The 6,000-nt window shown below is 46.4% G+C and overlaps 1 protein-coding gene across 1 annotated transcript in view; it reads left to right on the top strand.

Annotated features, from left to right (window-relative positions):
- Positions 1-6,000, top strand: part of Patj (PATJ crumbs cell polarity complex component) — a 299,188-nt gene that overhangs the window by 108,015 nt on the left and 185,173 nt on the right. The window lies entirely within an intron of this gene.

Here is a 6,000-nt window from a genome sequence, read left to right as displayed (position 1 = left end):
CTCTCCTTCTTTTCCTCCCTCCCTCTCTCTCTCTCCCTCCCTCTCTCCTTCTTTTCCTCCCTCCCTCTCTCTCTCCCTCCCTCTCTCCCTCTTTTCTTCCCTCCCTCTCTCCCTCCCTTCTGCATGACTGTGCATGAAACCTCCCCCCCGAGTTTTGCATCTTAATTTCAAAGGTTCTGTCCCATTTAATACTATTCTTGGATTTTATTACCACATATTAATTATACAGAATGAGTTTTGTTATGGCTTTTCTAATCAGATATATGATGTCTTTCGGTCGCATCCGCCTCCATTCCGCTCTTGTTCCCTCTCACTCCGTTGATCCTTTTCCTCTTTCCAACTTGTTCCCTTTCTACCTTCATGTCATCTGTCATCTTTTCACCAGTGACCCAGTGACATTCATTAGAGCTTCTTATAGCAGCAGAGGTGGGGCATTCTTTATGGGAGCATAAACAACTTGTTGGTGACTGCATTACTGAAGAAAATAACATTCCCTCTCCCAGAAGCCATCTATAGATTCTCAGAGAGGAGATGCAGGAACAGCATGCAACTTTACAAGGCCATAGGTAGTTACTCTTAAAACAATCATTTGGGGACTGCTGTTAAAGTCATGTGTTGTGGACGTGTCCTCGCTCAGAAGCCATTTATAAACACACACATCAGGAAATGCTGTGACAGATATGACTAGATTGGTTGGTTGCTCATCTTGCCAAGCTAAGAAGATAGTGGTGTGGGCTGATACACATCTTGGCAGCATGCATACCGAGTTGATAAAATTCTGATTTTCATTTTCCCCTTGAGAGCTTTGCTCAGCAAACAATAGACCCTGTGTAAATACCAGACTCCTCTGTACTAAACTGATAACCTGCTGGTAGCTTCTCGGAGCCTCTCTTTCCTCAGTCGGAAAGTCGAAGACTAGATCTGAGAGTCTTGGAATCCCTTTCAAATCTGCAGCTCACAAGTCCACTCCATCAGCAAGAAACCATCTTGTGTTTATAGAACAATTAATTTTAAAATCATTTATTCATAGCCTGTGTGTGACAGGCTAGTCATGACTCTCTGGCTAGTCTAAAATGATGGCTTTGGACTTTGGATATGGTGAAGTGGCAGTAGAGCACAGTCATTTCGTCACCAACAGAAACAATGGCAAAAACCTCACACCAACAAAATGCTGCTTCTTTAAAGTACTCACATTCCACAGAGTGTGAGAACAAACTTGTAAACGAGTGTCCCAAAAGTCCAGGAAGAAACATCTCTGTTTCCATCTTACTGCCCACTCTGGATGGATTTCTGTTGTGTGTACCTATTTTCAGTCCACTCGTCACTGTAAGTGAAGCTTCTGGAGGGCGAGCATTGTCCCTAGTGGGCTCACTTCTCACAGTGTGCGCAGAAGTAGTGTTTGTCAGGTGGGAAGGCAGCAGGCTGCCTGTTCAGCACATCAGCTCACTTGGTTTTGTTGTGTTTCTGTTGCTGAATTATACAACCACCCGTCCTCTCTGCCCCAGTTCTTGCTTTTTCTCCATGCTGTTTTGTTCTTACACTTCACCATGTATAAAGGTTTGGAAAAAATTTCCCCATTCCTCTTCTGTAAGCATTAACTTCCATTTATCCAGGGGCCTTTTTTTTTTTTTTTAACCTCCCTGTTTTTATAACCTCTGTGTCCATTACAGCCATTGCCTAATGACTGCATAGGCCTCCAGGACATGATTTGTTTTATGGGCTGCTGGGCGCTGTGAGCACAGGGTGAACAGCTCTATAAAGTGTGTGTCAAACATTGTGAGAGGTGAGAAATGGGCATTTGTGTGCTGGCAAAGGGCCAGAGAGGAGCCAGTGGGCAGCAGGCCTGGGCAACAGGCATGAGAAGTTGTAACTAGTCTGCATGAACTCGCACAGCATAGCAGTGGGCTCTGGGAGATCGCTTGGCAAGTGGAACTTTTGTTGTGGTTACAGCCACTGCCTGGGTCCTGCTCCCTTCTGCCTTCCCATGCGTTGGGTGGAGGTGCACAGACGACCCCTGGAGCTGTCAGGCCCATTTTGACTAGCACCCAGGAATGGGTCCCAGCCGTTGGCAGTGAAAGTGACTGGAGATGGGAAAGGCATCTGAGCATGATAATTCTATTTATTCACTTTGTCTCTGCTCCATCGCCACTTGATTAGACCTGTTGCTGCAGTTTCTGCTCAAGACCAGAAGCAAAAGGAGTGGTTATTTAGTAGGCACATCGCTCAAGGTGAAATATGGGTGGCATTTACAGAAAAAGATGGAGCTGGTTCTGTGGCTGCCAGGTCAGTTCCAGTTTTCTAGAGAGTTAAGTCTCTAAAACAAGATAAAGACACAGATTTGATGAAGGCCTTTGGTGTAAAATCCCTCATATTCCTACAGACATGAGGGCAGACTAGCGAGTCTCTGGATGTAATCAACTCTAGTGAGGGCTGGAGAGATGGCTCAGAGGTTAAGAGCATTGACTGTTCTTCTAGAGGTCCTGAGTCCTATTCCCAGCACCCACATGGTGGCTCACAACCATCTGCAGTGGAATCTGATGCCCTCTTCTGGTGTGTCTGAAGACAGCTACAGTGTACTCATATACATAAAATAACAAATAAATCTTATATACTCTAGTTGATAAATAAGCTAGTGCCCCTGCGGCCGCAGGCCTCTGTAAGGCACAGCCTCCTCAGCATGTCTTAGTTGTTTTATTGAGCAGACAGAAAGAGGACACAGGTGACATGTCTCACACATGTCTTTTGGACCGTCTTACACATTCTAGGAAACTGGAGGAAGGGGAGGAGGGGGCTGGAGTTCCCTAAGTTGGGTTAAAGAGTAGATATCCAAAGCAATCCTGAGAGGCTGGAATAAAGGTCTTCATTAAATAAGAGAAAATCAGGAGGCTGTGGCACGGGCTTATCGATAGAGCACAGGATAGACCGCATGCCTGGGGACCAGGGCATGATGGGCAGAAGCATGGAGAAGAGTGGGAAACTATTTGGACCGTAGTCCTGACAGCCTAGGTCAGGATGGAAAAGAGAGAGTTTCTGATGTCTCTTTGAAGAGCTCTGAAGCACAGTAAGGGTAATGGGGCAGGGCAGGCTGGGCCAGGGAATAGTCCAGGGATCAGGCTGGGAGCAGGGCAGGCTGGGCCAGGGATCAGGCCAGGAGTAGGGCAGACTGGGCCAGGGAGCAGGCCAGGAGCAGGGCAGGCTGGGCCAGGGAGCAGGCCAGGAGCAGGGCAGGCTGGGCCAGGGAGCAGGCCAGGAGCAGGGCAGGCTGGGCCAGGGAGCAGGCCATGGGGAGCTCCAGTTGCAGAGTATTGCTTTTTTCACTTGTATTTTGGTTTCAGGCTCACCCACCTCTGGCTCCTATCATTCTACTTTTTCTGGCTGAGTGGAGGTGCTTTTATTTTTGGTAGCAAGTTAGAATATTTATTGAGTGAGTTCCATCTTTCCCCTCCTCATGCTGTCTCCTGTGCCTAACATACATGATGCAGCTCCAAGTAGTTCCTGGCTTCTTGTCTGAAGTCACTGTATCTTATCTGTCCGCTAATTGCTTCATATTCTTCCCTAGAACTGAAGGCTTCTGAGGATCAGTCCAGGTATCCATTCTGTCTCTCATCATTAGAACAGTAGCTCTATGCAGTGAGAACTTTTGTAAGATTTGTGCACTTTCTGGCAAGTAGTGGATACTCCACATATGTTTGTTGAGTGAATATTTAAAAGCCACAAGTGCTTGCATTTGAAGCTCTTAAGCACATATAACTCCTTACATATTGTATGATAGTAAATGAAATACATTGTCTTTTTAAAAATTCTAACCTCTGGCTTAACTTCTGAAAGAAACCTTTTTTAAAAACAAGTATCCAAATCAAATAACTTTAAAAAATCCTTTTTCTCATGTATTTGTGTATGCACTTGTTCATGAAGAGTCAGAGGTGGCGCTGTCCTGCTCTCATGTCATGTGGGTTCCAGAGATGGAATTCCAGTTGCCAAACTTGGTTGCAAGCAACTTCCCTTGAGCCACGGCCTCTGAAATAGTAATCTCGATGAAAATCTGTATGGCATTTCATATAGTTTGGATAAATGCGGCAGTATTTATTGTTATGCAGCCCTCTAAAGTTACGTTCCATCTCCTTACCTACAAGGGAGCTTTCAGCCTACACGTTACAAGTTGTAGCATTTCACATTTTCTTCAAGAATGCCAATTTCAAAGAAGAATGTTGTGAGGATTTGGGGTGGTGGGGACTCAGTTTATGGTTCATGGGTCCCCGAGGCTGGCCCCACTGGCTCCTGTCACAGCAAGTCAGGCTCCTTCCTGGATAGCAAAGTTCTCCAGTGCTTGACCTGCTAGTTTTCCCATCCCCTGCTGACTGTACAGAACTGTTCATAGTCAGCTCTTCATCCATGCTGCTTTTCTGTCTGTAATCACTCTGCTTTCTGGAAAATAGCCCAGGTAGCCTCAAACTATGTAGTTGAGGATTACTGTGAACTTCTGATCTTGCCCCTCCTTCTTGAGTGATGGGGACCACAGCTGGTTCATGAGGTGCTAGGGATCAGAGCCAGGGCCTCAGGCGCTCCAGGCAGCCCTTCTACCACAGAGCTGCATCCCAGCCCGGTCCAGAATCTGCCTCTGGCTGGAGTCCCACACTGTTGCTCTCCCCTTAACCAGTGTGCCTCAAGGTTAGAACATGAGCCTTTCTAAACAGAAACCAAAATGAAGGAGAAGAGGCTGGGGCTGGGGACATGGTTTGGTGGGTAAAGTGCTTGCCGCACAAGTGTGAGGGTCAGGATCCTGCCCCTTTAAGAACCCCTGTAAAAGCCAGGTAAGTGTGACAGATCTAATCCCAGTGCTTTGGAGGCAAAGACTGAGTCCTCAGGAGCTGTGTAGCCAGACTTAACTATAGGTGAGCTCTAGGCTCAGAGAGACCCAGCCTTTGTAAGGTAGGGAGGGACCAAGAAAGACACTGCATCACTTCAGGCCTCCACACATGAGCACATAAGTGCACCCACACACGTGACCATGCATACATGCAAGCATACCACACAGATACAAATGCAAAACAAACAACATAGATGATAATGAAGAACACACACACATGCACACGCATGCGCATGTTGGCTCATTAGGTGAAAGCACTTTCCATGTACCCTGAAACCTGAAATTGATTGCCAGAGGCATTGCATGACTTTTGTGATCCAGTATGCCTATGCCGAGGTGGGAGGCAGAGAGAATTGCCGGGAGCTCATGCAGCAGCAGGAACACAGAGACCTTCCACAGGATGGAATAAAGAATCCACTCCTGAGAGCTGTCCTCCGGCTGCCACATGTACACTGTACACATATAACGTTAAAAACAATTCAAAAATTAAAAAAAAAAAACCACCATAAACAAGTCGATTATAAACTCTACTTCCAGGGATTCTCAGGCCCTCTTCTGGCCACTATGGGCACACATATTCATACGTTTAATCCCAACAATTGGGAAGCAGAGACAGATCTTTCTGGGTTTGAGATTACCTTGGGCCATATAGTGAGACTGTCTCTCCAACAACAACGACAACAAAGAATAAGAATTAAAGTAAGAGGCTGGCCAGTGACTCACTCCTGCTTTGCAGGCAGGAAAGCCTGGGTTAAAATCTCCAACATCTGTGTAAAAAGCTGGGCATATGTGCTTGTAATCCCAGCACTGAGAGATGAGCTAGGCTGGTCTTGATTGCTCTCTGGTAGGCCAGCCTAACTAAACAGTGAGCTTCAGGTTCGGTGAGATACCCTGTCCCAAGGCAATAAGGCAGGAAGTAGTCGAGGAAGAGAGCCCGTGTCTTGTTCTGCCTTCTCATGTGTGCACTCATGCATACCTACATACACTTGTATGTACCACTCCATAAGTGAATTAAAATAATAAGAGCTTGGCCTAATGAAGGTAAGCTTTGAAATAAGTTATGGTAATGTGTGTTCTTTAGTGGCCAGGTATACAACATTGGCTCAGTAAGATGGCCAAGCAGGTAAAGGCAC

This window comes from Grammomys surdaster, unplaced genomic scaffold (genome assembly GCF_004785775.1).
Source record: "Grammomys surdaster isolate TR1022 unplaced genomic scaffold, NIH_TR_1.0 341, whole genome shotgun sequence".
Lineage (NCBI taxonomy): Eukaryota > Metazoa > Chordata > Mammalia > Rodentia > Muridae > Grammomys > Grammomys surdaster.
Note: the sequence above shows the minus strand (reverse complement) of the source record. Positions and strands in the feature narration are given on the sequence as shown.